This window comes from Chenopodium quinoa, unplaced genomic scaffold, assembly GCF_001683475.1.
Source record: "Chenopodium quinoa cultivar QQ74 unplaced genomic scaffold, ASM168347v1, whole genome shotgun sequence".
Taxonomy (NCBI): Eukaryota; Viridiplantae; Streptophyta; class Magnoliopsida; order Caryophyllales; family Amaranthaceae; genus Chenopodium; species Chenopodium quinoa.
The window spans coordinates 12,945-32,987 of record NW_018745207.1 but is presented as its reverse complement, the minus strand read 5'-3'; the positions used below and the strand labels follow the sequence as shown (position 1 = coordinate 32,987).

At 33.0% G+C, this 20,043-nt stretch overlaps 1 long non-coding RNA gene across 1 annotated transcript; it reads left to right on the top strand.

The window, feature by feature from the left end:
• Nucleotides 1-14,961: 14,961 nt before the first annotated feature.
• LOC110711064 lies at nucleotides 14,962-19,908 on the top strand. Its single transcript, XR_002509250.1, has 3 exons — nucleotides 14,962-15,630; nucleotides 15,906-16,047; nucleotides 19,424-19,908. It is a non-coding gene; the product is annotated as an uncharacterized LOC110711064 (long non-coding RNA).
• Nucleotides 19,909-20,043: the final 135 nt, after the last annotated feature.

Genomic DNA, 20,043 nt, shown 5'->3' with positions numbered 1-20,043 from the left:
CATTTGCTCAGTTTAAATTTTTTTTTTTCCAAATTTCAATTCTGATATATATTGCTTGTATTGGTGACATGGTCCATATACCAGAGGGAGGACAAGAGGAAGCACACAGTCAAGCCAAAGATCCACCATTGACCACCAAACACAATGAAGCATCTCAATTAGCCCCACTATTAGCTAACTACTGTTTACTAGACTTTGTCTGTAATATTTCTGACTGTTTTTAGAAGTTTTTTTGGAACTTAAGAACTTTAACTTTAACTTTGTAAGTGTGGTGTTTAAATAAGGGCACCATTTGGATTTGGATCATAATTAAGTAATGTCAATCTTTTGTGAAGTTATGCTGCCAAGTGTTGAGGTTTTCTTGATTTTATTTTTTCCAATTGCAACCTTATACAAAACTTGTGAAACCTTTTATGCAAAATAAAACTTTCTCATTCTCATTCCATGAAAACCATCCCATTACAAACTCATGCATGTCAAACCTATACTGCATAACTAAGATACATAAACAACAACAAACACAATCCATGAAACAAACAAAGCCATGTACAGATTTCTCTCATTCCTTGAACGATTCATTATCTCAGACTTCATTTGAAACACCTCGTTCTTCATGTCTTTAAGTTCCTCCTCCAAATTTTGTTTCTTCAACTGCAACTTCTTAATTTTCTCATCTCTGATTTTTTGTTCAACCTCCATCTCTAACAACAAAGTATCTTTCTCTAACAATTTCATCTGCTGCTCCTCCATATCAATTTGCTCATTCACCCATTTAAAGAACTCACATTGTGTATCCTACACAGTACAACAATCGTACTCAATTTGCTCAACATACAAGTAATTAACTTATCATTAGTTAAAGTACGTAACTAAACTAGTTAAATTAGGAAACTTACTGGCCATAAAGGGCAACCATAGAATTTCATCCCCAAATTTGGCCCATTTCTGACAGTCTTGATAAGGGCTTCCCTTCCACAATCACATCGAATTTTTGAACTTCCACCCCTTTTGCTGGTGGAAGAACACCCTGATGTGTACGAATTTCCCTTTCTTGATGCCATTGGGGTGAAGTATATGACCTTAGATGAGAAATTCAGGCAGAGGAAGCCAAGAGTGATACAGGGAAACAGAAAATTGAAAGGGAATGGTGTAATCGATTAGAAGGGGGATTAATTATTAAATTAAGGGAACATAACATAACGGTCATATGCCACGTCACCAGTTCACCTTCAGAATCCGGTCACCAAAGTAAACCGTTCCATTATTGGAAGAGTGGTGTCAAAGGTGGTTTTATTTTGAAATAAATCAAAGGTGGTTCCATTATTGGAAGATGAGTGAAAGGTGGTTTTATTTTTGGCAAATTTTCCAAAAAAAAAAAACAAGTAACCCCTGAAAAAAAATTACAAGTAAATCTTGAAAAAAAAAATACAAGTAACCCCTGAAAAAAACAAGTAACCCTGACAAAACCAGTAACCCTGTTATGCGCGTGAACAGTAACCTCGTTATGCGCGCGTCAGAATCCGTTATTTTTACTAACTTGGCAGCAGGCCACATCGTGTGGCCTGCTGCACCAAAAAAGCTCCGAACAATGATTAAAATATTCCAAAAACACATGGTAAAGAGAAGATATGAGATTATTAGAAAGAGAAAAAGTTTATAGGTATGGACCCCACTTATTTTCCGATCAAATTGTCTCATGTGATGGGGAACAACATGCTAATTGTTCCATTGTAAGCTTACATAATACCATTGAATCTTCAATAGTACTATTTATGCATAAATTTAGTAAAACTTAGGCCCCGTTCACTTCACCTTACAAAAAATAATATTAAGTAAAAATACTTTCAGTTCTGTAAAATTAATTTTAGTTCAGTAAAAATAATTTCACTGCAGTAAAAATAAGTTCAGTTCAGTAAAATTCAGTTTTCTTAAAGAAGAATTATACGGGCAATAGAAAATTAGTAAAAATAATTTCAGTTCAACAAAAATAATTTCAATTCAGTAAAATTAATTTAAGTTCAGTAAAAATAATTTAAGTTCAGCAAATATAATTTTGTTTCAGTAAAAATAATTTCAGTTCAGCAAAAATAAGGTGAAGTGAACGGGGCCTTAGACCCTGTTCACTTCACCTTAAAAAATATTAAGTAAAATTAATTTTAGTTTAGTAAAAATAAGTCCAGTTCAGTAAAATTAAGTTTTCTTAAAGAAGAACTATAATTGAAAATCAGTAAAAAAAAAATTAGTTTAGCTAAAATAATTTCAATTCAGTAAAATTAATTTAAGTTCAGTAAGAATAATTTAAGTTTAGAAAATATAGTTTTGTTTCAGTAAAAATAACTTTAGTTCAGCAAAAATAAGGTGAAGGGAAAGGGGCCTTATATACAACCACACTCATGAGTATTTTGTTCTCATTTTGATGATTATTTATTTTTTAATCATCAAATGAAGAGGAAACACTAAGGGGCCGTTTGGTTAGGGGTAATCAGGAAAGGGAATGAGAATCAACTAGCCGATTCCCTTGTTGATGTTTGTTTAGCACATTTATTCATTCCCTTTACCTTCATCATTACCCCTAATCCTTCCAACTTCATTCCCCACCCCCTATTTCCATTCCTTACCCACCTTCACAACACCACATCACCACCTTCACACCTACCAACACCACCGGAAAACCAGCCCAGACTACCGCCACCCCTACCATAACCACCGCCGCCCCTCCCTCGACCACCGCCGATCTCCCCCCGAGCCTCGCCGCCCTCCCCTCCCCCGTAAAAAACACCCCTAGCCCCGCAAAACCCTAGCCCCGATCTCCCTCAACCCCGAAAACCGTCGCCTAGCCCTCCCACGTCAATTTTTCGGCAAAGCTGCCGGTGATAGGAGTTCAAGTGTAAGGTTGTTGGTCAGTTGCTCTTGTGTCAGATTTCAAGCAGTTTCAGGTGGGTTTTTAGGCTGTTTCAGGGCGAATTTTAGGCTGGTTCCACGTCCATTTCAGGCGACTATTCTGGCAGATATTACGGCGGTTTCCAGGCTCTGCAGTTCCTTCGGCGGGTTAGGTTTCGGGTGGTTTCAGGTCAGGTTTCAGGCTGTTTCAGGTTTGATTTCCCAGCGTTATTTCAGAGTATTAACTTGCAGTTTTAGAGTATTTTAAGATTGCTCTTTCGGGGTCTTCAGGATGCTATTTTCAGACTGCATTATTGGGTCAGTTTCAGGGCGTTCTTGGTGCGGTTTTGGGAGCAGTTGGTGCAGTTTATTTTGGTTGTCAGTTGGCGACGAGGGGAGGGGGAGGTCTTGCGAAGGGCGGTGAGGGGAGGGGGAGTGTCGGCGAGGGGCGGGAGAGGGCCGACGAGGGGTTTGATGGCTGAGAAAGATGAAAAATTAATGAAATGTGTGGTTGTGTGGTGGTTGTGGTGGTGGTGGTGGGATTAATTCCCTTTGTTTTAAAGACAAACAACAAAGTAAAAATAGGGTATTTTCATTCCATTCTTCTCCTTTCCCTTTGTTCATTCCATTCCGATTCCCTCGTGCGAACCAAACGGCCCCTAACTTTAGGTCAATTAAGTGTACGGTACACCAGGGTGTATTCGTGTATATAACAAATTTCACATATATAATACCACTATATGCATATATAGTACCATCGTATGTTTAGTGGTATTATTTGATTATCCAATAATACCACTCTCGTACATAAATGTAATTATATGAATGTCTCTTATTATGCATTTCTACCTGCATAACAATAATTGTAGACTATTTTGGAGTAAAAAAAGTTTAAGGGCTTAAAGCTATTAGAGAGTATCTTATGAGTTATAGGAGTACAAACTCTACAACGTGTCTATCGGTCTTTGAATTGGGAAATCTCTAAAAAAAACAGCTTGAGAATTTTTTTAACTCAATTTGGAAATATTTTTATGACAATTTTTAAGAACTTGAAAAAAATAAGTGCGTTACAACTTGTATAACTGTATAACGGCTTTACGATGACAATATTATTTTATTATTTTTAACGGGAGGAAAGCAAAAAAATGAGTAGGATTTTTTCGGTGTTATTTACTTCGAACCATTTATAACGTCCGATTTTACATACTTTTGCCTACAAAATTATTTATAAATATTTAAATTTTTAATTATTGGTTATTAACGGGCAAACAACTGTTTTTTTTTTTCAACAATCTGGTTTCAAACACATAATTTGAATTTATCTAATTAAATTAAGGTATGGCATTTTGATTATGCAAAATCTTAAAATTCTACAATTTGATTTTATGATTCAATTTTAAGAGCCCTTCTGATTCAAAGCAGAATCCCGATTTTGAAAACGTTGCTAAAAATACTTTATATTTCCTTTGTTTGAACATAAAATTGTGTTCATAACACTTAAACTAAAAATATGAGAGGAATTTGAGTAAAACTTTGCAGATTTATTGAACAATGAAAATACTACGTATAATAAAATTTCCCATCTAGTCTACAATTTTCCACCGTATAAATTCTTTAAATTTTGTAAAATACCTGCAATTATTGCGAAATACTACATTCGTTTTTATTTAGTTGACACGTTTTGACTTTAGCACTATTCACACACCTTCCTTTGACCGTGTTTTGTGCTTTATACATAATGAAAAATATAGTCATGTGAGATTTTGCTAGATTTTTCACGTTATATACTTACAAGATATCAACTTTTCATAATTTTTCTTTATCGATAACTAAAGATATTAATGATTGAATAACTGCATTGACAAACGTGACTAAAGTTTCGTGTCAACTAAAAAGAAACGGAGGAAGTACTTCCTTTTTAATAAAACCTTTAAAATTTAATACGGAGTACATATATATATACCCACTTATGATCCATAATCTTAATTTACTACGAGTATCATTTCTCATTCCTTCAATGATCTTCACCCCCCTTTCACACCGCTTTACTTTTCAATAAAATAATAACCTACTATCTTTTATTATAATTTTTTGTTACATTATCTACCTCACTAACATTTATTTTATTTATCCTCTTAAAACTCTTCTTGATCCCAACTTTAACTTCAAATATTCTCCCTTTTTTTAATGTATAATTTTGACAGGCAAATTTGTTAATACATATTTAAAAACGAAGGTAGTAACTTTGACCATTAATATCTTTAATTGTCTTTTAGTAAAAACTGTAGAAAAATTATAGTATTATGAAATTCAACATTATGACTAATCTAATACTACGTAATATATATTATATTAGTATATAATAACATTTATTTATTTTATAGAGGTGAAAAATTATATCAACATGATACATAAATAGTGCAAAAGTCAAAGTGATGCCTTTAAAAAACACGAAGTGCGTACTGAGAAGAGGGAGTATAGACGTATAGTTATTTTGTCGAAAAGGGTACACATAGACATAGTCTATGTGTACCCCACATAGACAAGGGTTTTTATTGGTTGGAACAATTGGCCCACTTGGTCCCACTTCAATATTTTCAAAATTTTCGCTGTAAGTTTTGCAAATGAAAAATTTTGAATTTTGAATTCTTAATTTGAATTTAATTGTACTTTTAGCCGTGAATAATGTTGGAGGATTTGCGAGAAGAAACTATGGAGGACGACGATTGCTTTAAGGCAAGGGTCGACGAAGGTGGCTTTAAGGTGAGTAAGGTGGTTGAGAGGAAATAAAGGGCCGATGGTCGATTTAATGAGAGAGAATGGTTTAGAGTATGAACGGTGTTCGGTGAAATCAAAGAGCAATGTAGTCCACAAGATGGTCTGAAACAATGGTGGGTGAAATAAAAGGCACGGGTGAGAGAGCGACAAAGACGATGGAGACCAAATGTATTGTTATAGTATTGAAATTGTTTTGAAAATATTTTGTAATTCATCATTTGTATTATTTTAGTATCAAAACTGATTGTTTTAGTATTATTTGTATTATATTAGTATAAAAAAGAATGTTTTATAAACAAAATTCATATAAAATTCTTAGTTGTGGTTGTTTATGGACATAAATATCACAAATTGTTATGATATTTGTTGGTCAATTATGTTCCTAAAATTCTTAGCAGTGGTTGTATCTTGTATAATATTTGATTTTCAACTTGAAACGAGTTTCTAAATTTAGATAAGAGTTTGTGAATTAGATAAGTTAATTACTGTAGATCTTTTAGAAGATGAGTTCTCTGTAACTATAGTAGTTGAAAACATTTGAGAAGAAAGAGTGGGTATGTGACTGTTGGTGAATTGGTTTCGATGTCGCCAAAAAATGGTTTCGAATGTCAGCTATCAAATGAAACTCTTCATCTTCAAATCAATGACTTTCTTCACCGTTGTTTGTCATTGCCATACAAATGGTTTCTAAAACTACTTAACTACCTTCGAGAAGAAGTAATTTTTTTTTATTATTATTTTTTTTTATGAAAATGGCGGGATAAGATCATCACTTTTAGTGTTCTTCTCTCCTTAGCGGGACACTCACAACACAAACTTTTGCAGTTTAATTTTCCTGCTCAACTTTCTTTTTATCAATTTTTTAGCAAGCTGATGTGTTGCAATATTATTGGTTGTCTACGTGGGGCTACCCATAGACTAAGTCTATCAACTCCCTTATTTTGTATATTTAATTTTTTTTATTTTTAGGGTGGACCGGCAACAGGTGGTGGTGAGTGGTGAAGGGGGAGTGGGGAGATATCGAGGTGGTAATGTGGGACCCAACGTGAGGAGAGAGAATCAAAGAGTGGTGTAGGACAGTGAAAGTGAGTAGAGTATGCAACTATGCAAGTAGCCAAGTATGCTATGCTAGTGCCCAAAATATGGACGAAGGGAAGCAGTTAAAAAGATGAGTGTGTGAATTTGTTTGTATTATCACTATTATTAAGGGATTATTTATTATTATAGGGTGATCATTTATTTGGTCAATTATTTCTTCATTTTCTCTCTCCACGTTGGTTTCCATTAGACCATTCTCAGCAGTGAGGAAAAAAAAAAACCTCACAATCTCTCTCTACCCACTTTCTCACTCCTCCCATACAATTTCTCTCATCAAATGTTTTTTTCACCACAGTAATGAGGAGAAAAAAAACCTCTCATCACTTTCTCCTCCACTATTTTTTAATTTATTTTTTAATTACGTTTAAAAATAATTTAATAAAAATTTATAATTACGTTTAAAAATATTAATAATACTAACTGGAATTTTTTTTTATAAGAAATAATTATAATAATAATAATAATAACAAGAAGAAATTGGGAAAATATGTTAATTTCTCTAATTTATGGGTTTTTTTGAAAGTATATCAAATGCATGTCTATTTATAGAGAAAAAAATTTTATGGTCGTTGGTGAATTTTTTTTTTTTTTTTTAAAATAATTACAACGGTTATATTTCAAATACAAAATATAACCGTTGTAAAAAAACAACAAAAGCAGTGGGGGCCACATGTTACTGTTCATCACCAAAAGCCCTCAACTCTTGAGGGTTTTTATTTTCACTCATCGGTGAGTGTTTTTTCACTCACTGATGTAGTGTTCGGATTTTTTTTTACACCCTTATTTTTACTCGTGAGGGCTTTTCTCCTCACTGCTGGGAGTGCTCTTATGTCATTTTAATCTTACACTTCATTATATCTCACATTTGTGCACTTGTTCCTTGTTTTTTTCATCTTATTCTATGGACTTTATCAAAATAGCTCTCTTCTACAAAATGTGTATTAATGATTGTTAAATTAATTAAGAGTAACTAGGCACGATGTGTCTACAAATATAACGATGATACAGATCTTATGCCATGAACAATTTTTAATGTGTTATACGTAATTTTTATTAGATCTATCTAAGCTACTTGTGTACTTGGTATTATTTTATTAGAATCAATATTTTAATTTAACTTCACATTAACACAAAGATGTACATATTGTGGCTATGTTGAATATACTTTTTTTTTTGGGTACAATATGTTGAATATACTTTGTATTTATCTATAAATATTACTCCCTCCGTTTTTAAATATTTGCTTCATTTCTCTATGCGCGGAGTTTTAGGAGAAATTGGATAAAGTAATAAAATATGAAGGTAGTGGAGTAGTTGAGAAAATAAAAAGTTGTAAAAAAAAACAAAAGTAGTGGAAGAATAAGAGGAGATAGAGTATTATATTGGGTCCACTAAGTGTAAGAAATGAATTAAATATTGTAAAAGCTTTTCAAAAGAGGAAATGGAGCAAGTATTTAAAAACGTCCAGAAAAAGAAAAGTGGAGCAAGTATTTAAAAACGGAAGGAGTACTAAAGTAACAATCGCTGACATCATCACTGCTTACGTGTCACTCTCTTATTTAATTTTTTCCTGCCAAAATGTAAGGATGATGTCATATTTTTTTCCCCTTTTGAGCTACCCTATTTAACATTGTTTTGAAAATAAATTCAAATTGAATTTTAAAATTTAAGTTTTCTACGCGTATTACGCTATTTTATTATTTACAAGTAGTTGTTAAAAATAGTTAATACTATAGTTTAATTGAATTTTAAAAAAAAATATGAAAAAAAAATCAGATTTTTAGAAATTGTATTTTCATATTTAATTAGAAAGTATTATAGAAAAAGCAGTTGTTTTCTCTCAACATGAGCTAAAAAGTCTATAATTTATTTAGCTTATTATTTTAAAACTGTGCATCACACAGAGACTAATCTAGTTTAGTAAGATTTAATTTACCGAAACAATTAGTTTTCATATCCTAAGATAGCTAATTTTTGTCCATAATAATCAATTAATCACATTTACCTAATTTTTTTTACTTCTTAAGTTCTTATTTCTTCTAAAAATTTGAAATTTCAAGGATTAAGGCCCTGTTTGATTCACCTTAAAAAAATAATATTAAGTAAAAATAATTTCAGTTCAGTAAAAATAAGTTCAGTTCAGTAAAATTAATTTCAGTTAAGTAAAAATAATTTCAGTTCAGTAAAAATAAGTTCAGTTCAGTAAAATTCAGTTTTCTTAAAAAAGAATTATAATAGAAAATCAGTAAAAATAATTTCAGTTCAGCAAAAATAATTTAAGTTCAGTAAAAATAATTTCAGTTCAGTAAAATTAAGTTAAGTTCAGTAAAAATAAATTCAGTTCAGTAAAAATAATTTCAGTTCAGCAAAATTAAGGTGAATCAAACAAGGCCTAAGTTCATATAATTTCTTTCAGCATCACAATTATCCATCAATACCTAAAATCAAAGTGTTAAGCTCTTGTGACAACTTGATGGAGCTGACTTCCTTTGATGTAAAGCAACACGTAAGCTTCTCACCAAATATTAGAGCTGGTTTAGTTTATTTATGTTAATATTGTATTTATGTTAAGTTTATCTTATTAGGAGTTTTAGGCTAATACCGCTAATTAGATTTCCTATTGTATTGTGTATATTTATGTGATTAAAATCGATACAAAGGCTAAGCCGTTTTCTCCAGTATTTTCTTGGGTTAAACACCAAAAGCCTTCAGACAAGTAATAATATCATATTCTTGGTAGTAGCTGTGATGCATAACCTATGATTTTTGCTGCATCTGATTGAGCCAATAATGGAATCAACTTGGGCAATCAGTTTTATTCCATTTTGGGTCTCATATATTTGGACAATAAGGCTCAAAATTTGGGTACTGAGTTTCTTTTCACTAAACACCGGATGACTCATGACTCGTCTCATCCAATATTTTCATTCGTTTGATCATACACCTAAGGTAGAATAAACTTGAATAAACTAATCTGATTGACCATTATGAAAAGGAGTAACTTTAATTTTGATATAATGGACAACAGAAGTCCGGGTTAAAAGAGTTAGGAAAATTTGATTAAAATAATCCAACCTTTGAACGTATTTATTTTTAATAATCTAACCTTTTGATTATTCTACAATAATCCAAGTTTTGGGGGGTGTCTTAGATTATCGGGCCTAGCAGGTCACTTAACCTAAAAGTGCAAGTCACCTTCCACGTGTCGGATTGTCATTAGTCTAATAAGTATTTTTAATTTTTATTTTGCAAAAATTAAATTAAAAAAAATCCCCTATTTTTCCCCTCGTTCTTCCCTTCAAACCTCCATGACAACACCACCACCGCTTCCCCTCCAAAAATCGACCACCACCACTCTTTCCCCTCCAAATTCCGACCACCACCACGCACGACACCACCCTCCCCTCCAAAATCCGACCACCCACAATCGGTCCATCCAATTGCCGAGCACCCCACCTCCTTCCTTCTCCTCCATAATTTCCATCAGCTCATTCCTTCCAATGAAATGAAAAAAAAAAATTACCTGAGAAACAAGTCGCAGGTCACCTTAGCCTGATAATCTAAGACACCCCTAAAGCTTGGATTATTGTGTAATAATCAAAAGGTTGGATTATTAAAAATAAATACGTCAAATGTTGGATTATATAAATCAAATTTTCCTAAGAGTTATAAGTAATTAGGCACCATTATATTCCTACTACATTCACATATTTATTGGTCTAGCTAGAACCTAAGTGAAAACCAGAAATTTGAAAATGGAGATCAAGAGATTGGATCATTTATATTGGGACCATGTACGACCATACCTATAGTGTCCGTCCAAACATGGTTTGAACCGATTTTAACATATTTGTTTTCATATTTAATTTTTATTTTTTATAATAAGATGGAAACAGGCAAAAGAAGTAAGACTAATGCCTTATTCTTTTGAGCTAAACTAAATTGAAATGAAGTAGACAATGAACTAAGCTAAACTAAGTTGAACTGAATTGAACTTAAAATAAGTACAAAAGAACAGGGCCTAACTGTTTAATGCCAATTCTTGGTTATGACCTAAACTAATACTTGGTATAAAATAACTCATATTATACACATCTTTCTAATAAATGAATGGATATAAAATCAAATAATTAATTATTTTCACGGATTTTTATGCATAATTTTAAATAACTTATCGATCCAATTCAAGATCAGTTTTTAAATGGACTTGAATCTCTATATAGAGGCTTGAAATTTGCTAAATATTAAATCTTTTATGTTCGAAAACTACAGATGAATACAAATTAAATCTAACATCTCATTTGATTTTATTTTTTAATTTTTAATTTGTTTAAAGGAATAATGTGCAAATAAGGTTATAATTTAGTTAAATTGTAAAATAAAATTAAATTAATTAGAAATATTCAAATCATATCAAACAAAATGAAGTGAGCATAGCCAATTTTTGAAGATTAGTAGACCAGTACAGTTTTAGGCTGGTAGCAAGCTAGTAACGATTTGATTACACCGTTAATAACTTAATACGGAGTACGAAGTATGACTATACAACAGTAGTGCACTGGCACAATATTGTTGACATAATTAGTTGTTCATTAGTGTTTCACAATCTACGATGTTTATATGCACTAAACTGACTAAAGTACAAATTATCATTTATCGTAGAATACTCGTTCCAATGAGAAACAAGGAAGATGCCTAGATTCCCTACACTTCAACATAATGCTTGCTTTAGATTTTCTATACTAAGGCCTATTTTGATTGATTGAACTGAACTGAACTGAACTGAATTGAATATTTTATAAGAGAAGGAAATTAGGAACTGATCTGAACTGAATATTTATAAGAGAAGGAAATTAGGAGCTGAACTGAACTGAACTTATTAGAATTGCACTGAAATGAAAATAATTGTATCAGAACAGGCCTTAAGGATACATATAATCACATACAATAGTTGTATGTAGTGGCCCACATACAACTGTTGTTGGCAGCATTTGATTGGTTTGTATTTTGAGGCCCACCTTCCCTATCTTGCTTCCCTATTTTTTCCCTTTTCCTCTGTATTTTTTTCCTCTATTTTAACGTGGCATACATATAATAGTATTGTAAGTGGGCTACGACATACAACCATTATATGTGTAGCATCACTCCTTAAGGAAAAGATAATAGTGCTTGCTTAGATTCAATTAACCTTGTTTGAGAATATTGTCATGTCTTGACATTTCTCACTATTTATATTCTAAATTTGACTATACATCTTTACTATTACCTCTATCCCTAAATATATTCTAAAACCCCGTTCTTTAGAGCTGTTCTGCTCCGCTCAAAAGAAATCTGCTCTGCTTTCAACTAATAATTAATAATAACAATAATAATAATAAATAATTAGTAGTAATAATAATTAATATTATATTGATGATAATAATTGATGTGTTTAAAATTATTATTATTATTATTATTATTATTAATATTATTATTAATATAAAAAACCTAAAAAGTCAATCAATTTACAAGAAATTGGTGGGGAGCCGAGATACAATCTGGGCCCCCACCCCTCTAGCTATTGCGAACCCGATCCTGCTGAAGATGTGAGCAGCCGCACGAGCACCAATATCCTGAGTCTTAGCGAACGCCTGAACCCGCTTCAGCAACGCAATAAAATCCTTCTCTAATTCCCCCAACGAAGAAAAGGAGAAAGGAAGAAAACCATATCCAATAGCCCTACAACGCGCCCCATACTTGTCCCGCTTCCGCTGAGCCGCCGCCGACACAACATGACCAGGAACGAAGTCAGACAACCCCGATTGTTATAGGGCATATTGAAGGGGTTGCCAATTCATTCTTGGCACTTCAGGATGTTTGCTTTTATATGTGTTTTCACTCACCTAAATCAATGGTATGCACTTAATAATAATAAAATAATAATAATAATAATAATAATAATAATAATAATTTTAACATTTAATAATAATGTCGAAATCTGCTCTGCTCTGACAGAAGCTCAAAAGAACAGGGCCTAAATTTGAGGGCAAATATGTAAATAAACATTTTAAATATAATTGTCTAGAAATTACTCCGTATTAATAAGAATTATCTCAAATTTCTAAAAAGTGAGGATGTAATTATGTATAATTTTTTTTATTTTTTTTTTATTTTTTTTGGTCATTTACTATCTTTAAAAAGCACTATTTTGAAAAGGAAAAAGATATATACAGCCCTAAGGGCTGCATATAAGAGACTAAAAGTGGAGAAATAGGCTATAAATATATAATTTATTACATCGATTTACTCGTGAATTGTCAATAAATTTTCAACTTAATACTTAAAAAAGGAATATATTAAATGCTTATATACAACCCGTAGGATTGCATATAACATTACCCTTATTTTAGTCGATTACCCCTGAACCAAATAAATGTTTCCATTACGGTATCTACTTCGGATTAGTTGTCAAATTCATATTGACATGTAGTCATGTACGTATGTCTAATTTGATTTTGTCATTTATTATGGTATCGAGTGAGTAGTAGCACTACCTACAATTAATTCATGGGTAATGCTCTAAGAAGCCCAAAGTTCATATATATACTCTTGAAAATTTTACTCCGTATAAAATTAGGAATTTATGATAAAAATATGTGTAAATTAGAGTAATTAGTGTTTATATTTTTATAATTTTCTAAATTTATACAATTTTTTAGTGTGTATTTAATGGATAGAGCTACATATAACATTTTCCTTATTAAAATTGTACTTGGTTTACAAGTACATTTTTAGTTTTTACGACAAATTAGAATTGTTTAAATGTAAAAAAAATAAAAAAACCCAAACAAAGAAATTCGGGAAATTCTTCATTATAACCCTCTAATATTGATTTTACCAAGTTGTGCCTTTTTAAGTTACACATTGTAACCTTGGGTTTAATTATTAACCATACAATATTCTTGTTGTCATCCTGCTGTTAACGAATTCTGTTATATTTACTCAATAATCGTTAGTGAGGCCATTGTCCTTTTTTAAAATCAATTTACGTGTTAGAAAATGTTCCATTATGGAACCAAATTTAGCTCACATTTAGAATTTTTTTTTTTTTTAAAAAAAAACATGTAAATCTCTCATTTGCACGAATGCGTTTCATTATTTTTTTTTTATCCGCAGAAATTGTTCAAGTAAGGTATAAGATAATTTTAGTTCTTGAAAAACCAAATTGAGGTCAAAATCGACAAAAAAATGTAATTGTCTTGTTTTACGTGTCAATTGCGCTGTTTCTTAAAGAGGGGTGTTCAACACCGCCAATAATATTTATCAAAATCGCCAACATTTGATGTAAAGGGACAATAATACCCTTACTCTTTTTTTTTCTTTTTTTTTTTTCCTCTCTTTGACCATCCACAACTACCAATCCACCATTGCTGTCACCAATTACCATACAACCATTGTTCAGAAAAACTAATGTACAACCATATTGGGTGGAGGTGAAGGGCAGTAGCAGCACAACAATGAAGGGTAGCAGCGGCGTGACAATGTAGGGTAGCGGCGACATGCATGGTTATGGCTTTGTGACAGTGTAGGGGTCAGCGAGTAAAAGGCAGCGGCGACCGGCGAATACAACGGAGAGGTATTAATGGAACGGTGGGGAAGGGGTTACTTTTTTTAATTTATTCTGGGGTCATCAATCAGCAGTCAAAACCGGTGAACGTCACCGGTAACCGGTGTCCAAAACAAGGTTACCGTGCAGGTTGACCGGTTTTTGGCCTCCGGTTGACCGTGGTTACTGGCGTCCAAAACTAGTCAACCGGCACGGTAACCGGTTTTGAACGCCGATTACCATGTCGATTGACCTGATTTGTGTGTCGGTTGTGTTGGTCACCGGAAATTAAAAAAAAAAGCCACCTTCCTGCCGACAAGGGAAGGTGGTGGGTCATCGTTTGTTGACTGCGTTTGTTGGGCGACATATAAAAAATAATCTGGTATCTCTTGGTGGTCGTGGGCGTGGGCGTCGGTGGTGGGTGGTGGTGGTCGTGGACTTGTGGTGGTGTGGGTGGTTGCTTTAATTTTGTGGTGGTTGATGGATGAGTTTGAGTCTTGATGGACTTAGGAGAGAGAAAGCCAAATGTGGATAAGTAAGGGTGATTTTGTCCCTTCATCTCTTTTGTTGGCGATTTGATAAAAAAAACGTTGGCGGTATTTAGCAATTCACTTCTTTAAACGCCAAATGAAATATTACATTTATTTATTTATTTGCTAATTCTAAACTTAATTTGGAACTATAAAACCAATTTCAAAACCTTACCCAAGCAATTCCACCACTAAAAATTATGGATATTTTTTTTCACAAAACCCACCTTGTTACCCACCCGATTTTTACAAAATCCCCCTTCTACCTCATTCTTTATCCTCCTCATAGTTGGCCACCAGCCATTCCAGCGCAGCCTCGCCTTAACCCTCCCCTCAAAACACACTCACGCACACCCTGCTAAAACCTCTTACCCGCAAATTCTTGGCTGCGTTCTAGTGCAGCCAAACTAGCTGCAACAATATTAAATGTGAACATATAGTACATTAAAATGAACATACGCTTTTTTCTTCCTTATATTTTAATTCTCTCTCTTCTTCTTCCTTAGCTCTATTATTTTTCTCTCTCTTCAGTTTTCTTCTCAATTTAAAATTTTCTCTCTCCTCTCTACCTCACTTCCCTTCAATCTTTAAAGTTTCTTCTTTATTTATATAAATTTTTTAATTAGTAATTTGTGTTTTGATGGGTTTACTCGTTTCTTTCTAAATCTATGAGTTTCAGATTCAATTAATTGACTTTATCAAAAAGGAAAGAAAAATATGGAGGAGAGAAAAAATTGAAGGTCAATGAAAACAATGGAGGTTAGATTTTATCAATTTGTAATTGTATTTTGTATGATTTTGTTGATCATGCATGATGATTTATTGTTTGATTATTTGAAATTATTATGAATTTGTGATGAATATCACAAATTGCTTGATTAAATTGCTTGATTGTTAATGAATATCAATTGTATTGCTTAATTTGTAGTCATTTTCTCTCTCCTCTCTATCTCTCTTTTTTTTTTTTTTTTTTTTTTAATTTCTAATCATGTTACAAATCAATAATTATTTTCTCTATGATGAATCAAGATTAGATTTAAGGTAGAAGACGCTCTTTTTGCCACGAAGCCTTGGAAAGCTCCGGGTCCGGATGGTGTTCCTGCTGGTTTCTATCAAAAAAATTGGGCTGGGTACAGGAAGATGTGACAGATGTTGTGCTTTCTTGCCTTAGAACAGGTATTATTTTAAAGGAACTAAATTGCACTAATATTGCCTTAATTCCTAAATGTGAAAATCCGGAAACCATGGATAAGCTAAGGCCTATTGGACTTTGCAATGTGGTTTATAAAATCATTTCTAAATGTATCACAAATAGGCTAAGGAGAGTGATAAGCGGTCTAGTCAGTCATTTTCAAAATGCCTTTATCCCGGGGAGTGCAATCTCTAATAATATCTAGCTAGCTCACGAACTCCTAAAAAATATAAGGAAAATAAAAAAAAGGTTTGAGAAGGAAGTTGGCTATAAAGACTGACATGAGCAAAGCTTACGATAGGATCAAATGAGAATTTTTGGAACATGTCCTTATAAAGTTTGGTCTACCAGATTTGATGGTGAAAAAAATAATGAATTGTGTAACCATGGTTTCCTTTTCTATAATTATTAATGGCTCCCCAAGGGAAAATTTTTCTCCAAATTGTGGTCTTCGACAAGGAGACCCCCTCTCCCCGTACCTTTTCATTTTGCGCATGGAATGTCTCTCGGGGCTCGTTAGAAATGAAGAATGCAGAGGTGGTATTGTTGGTATTAATGTGGCAAATAAAGCTCCTAAAATCAGCCACTTGTTTTTTTTGCTGATGACTCAGCTTTCTTTTTACAAGGGAATGAGAAAAATGTGGCTACTTTAAAACAGGTCCTTGAAGTTTATTGCAGGGCCTCTAGCCAGGTTATAAGCGAAGAAAAATCGGTCTTATTGACAAGCCTGTATACTAGTGAGGAGGAGATAAAAAAACATAGTGAAGATCTTGGAATCTCAAGAAGCAATAAGTTTGATACTTATTTGGGGATACCTGCTGATTTTGGTTCCTCAAAATAGCAAATTTTTGGTAAGTTGGTGGATAAGGTGAAGGAAAGGCTGACAGCTCGGAACTCGATTTTTCTATCTTATGCTGGTAGACTAACACTGATAAAATCAGTGCTTTCCAATCTAGGAACTTATGTGCTTTTGGTTTTTAAGTGCCCTGCTATAATCTTATAACGCATTAATAGCATTGTTGCTAGATTTTGGTGGCTTGGCAACAAGAGTGATAAAGGTGTTCATTAGAAAGGGTGGGCTCACCTCACTCAGAGTAAGGACAAGGGTGGTGTTGGCATCCTTGATGCTTGGTTTTTCAACCAAGCGCTTCTGGCCAAGCAAGGATGGCGCATAGTATATGACAGAGACTCTTTAATCAGCCAAGTCTTTAGAGCTAAATATGGTGTTGACCGGCAAACTCTTTTTGAAGAGTCTTGGAGTAGGAAAAGCTTAGGCTCGTGGGGTTGGAATGGTATCAAATGGGGATTACAAGTGTTAAAAAAAGGTTGTTCTTGTGCCATAGGTGATGGGTTCCTCGCAAAAATTCACCATCCCTGGGTCTATGGTGCAACCCCGAAATGGAGATACCAAGGAAGCTCTGACAATAGTAGTGTAGCTAAGCTTAGAAAGGATGATGGGAATTGGGACCTGGATGCTTGTAATAATTGGTTTTCTGATGTTTCTGTTAAGAAAATCTGTATTATCAAGCCTATGATTGAGGGATATGAGGACTTGATTACATGGAAATGTGATAAAAGTGGGAAGTACTCGGTAAGAAGTGGCTACAGATTTCTCTTGCAAAAAAACATCAAAATGACAGGAACACAAATAGTCATGTGAAGCAAAATATTAATTGGAAGGAATTCTGGAAAGCTAAAGGAAACCCGAAACAAAAAATCTTTATGTGGAAAATCATGAAGGGTGCTCTTCCTGTGGGCTGTGAAAGGAAAAAAAGAGGTTTAGGAGATGACTACAACTGCAGATTATGTTCTATTGATGATTCACCCAGCAGCAGTCACTTAGAAACAATTGAACACTTGTTTAGGGAATGTAGTTTTGCAAGTCATTTGTGGAAAGGGTGCAGGCTAGGTCTCAATTTTGCCAATCAAGCAGACATTCCCCTAGCTGAGTGGATTTATAATTGGATGAGGATGCTAAACGACAAGAAAAGAAAGTGGAATGAGGAATACAATCTTTTACTTGCTGTGCTTGATTGTATCTGGGAAATTAGAAACAACAAAATTTTCAGGAACATTAATCTGAATTCAAGGTCTGCTACCATTTCCTTGGAAAGAAAAATGAGCTTTCATTACTCCAGATTTCAGAACTCAAAATCTGAAGCTATTACAGACTCTGAGAACTCTGAGTCAGGTTCTCCTGGGTTCGAATATGAGCATGACAAAGAGCAGGTTACTAATTTAGATAAGAGTACACAACACATAGACAGTATCCAATTGGTTACAGGGGCTGGTTCTTGCAGCACTATCACATTAGGTATATCTCACAACCGAAGGAGTGGAAAGAAAAGAAGATGGGAATGGCTCTTGAAATCTGATGGTGTCACCTTCAAACGGGGGGAAGATCAGCAGCAACAGTAGAACCGTGAAGCTGAACTTCTGAGTGTGATTCTCAGAGGTCTTGAAGAAGCACAAAGATTACAGCTTTGGCACTTGGATATTGAGGTTGCAAACAGGAGAATTCTCAAGTGGATGCAAAGTGATCACACTAGCATACAAGGGGATAGGATGATAAAAAAGAAAATTGATGACATTGTACCTTATTTCCTTATTTTCATTGTATTTCTGTTAGTTTCACTAAGTTTAGGGATTAGTTTCCCTTTTCTCTAGCTGTTAAAAAAAAAAAAAAAAAAAAAAAAAAAGATTAGATTTAAGGTGTATATTCAATTTTTTAGAGTTTAAATAATTACAATCAATCTTGATATAATTTCTATTATAAAAAATGAACACACAAGAATTTAAAAATGAACATCTTTTACAAAATGAGCATTTAGTACACCGAAAATGAATATTAAATACATAAAAAATGAACATATTTTACTAATTTATTTTATCTTTATTTTTCATTAATAATTATCTAAAATGAATTTGAAACTTTATGAAAATCATGTTCATTTTTAATATCCTAAATGTTCATAACGTTTTGTTACATGTTCAATTTTATAAGTGTTCATTTTTTCATACTAAATGTTCATTTTTTAAAGTGTTATATGATGGTTCATTTCTAATATACTAAATGTTCATTTCTTTTTTTGGCATGTTCACTTTTTATTACTAAGTGTTCATTTTTTATCACAGATTTTTTTTTTTTTAACTAAATGTTCATTTTTAAGGTCATGGTCTACCAAATTTATGATTATATGATAATCATGTTCATTTTTAATAAATGTTCATTTTCTTATAACATGTTCACTTTTTAGTATTAAATGTTCATTTTTTTACGTGTTCATTTTTTGTTATTAAATGTTCATTTTTTTTCCATGTTCATATTTTTTAACTAAATACTAAATGTTCATTTTATAGAGCATGGTGTTGATTTGGGCGGATCGCGGACATGCTGTTTAGGTTATTTGATTTGGGCCGCGTGTTTTGGGCTTGCCCTTGTTGTAGCTAAGACATATTGCCTTTTACCAACAAGATCAAAATATGGTTTTAAACCAATTTTCTATTTATGCATGGTGTTGAGCAAGTTTGTAAAAAATAGTGGTTGGATTGGTGAAAAAAAAAGGGCTTTAGACAAAGTCGCTTGCTTTACACTTATTACACGGTGGTTAACGTTCCAAATCCGAAAGATCTCAAAATGGTCAAAATAAAGAGATTATTTAAGGTTTAAATCATACGGAGTATTTTGAGAATGCATATGTATGCAGCCCTCTATTTCCACAACTTACAAATTACTGTTTTTTTTTTTTTTGACAAATTAGATTATTTTTTAAGTTTTTTAATGCATCCCAATCAAGAAACATCTAAGTTTGCCAAATATGCATGCTACAGCCTACAGGATCGCACATATGTCAAGTCCAAATGCAACAATGTTAGAGAATTAATTACTTGTAATGCACTAATGCTTATAAGTAATTCTCACAGCGAAGTAAAACAAAGATTATGAAAATCTGTAAAAGTTGGATAAAAAAAAACCTGGA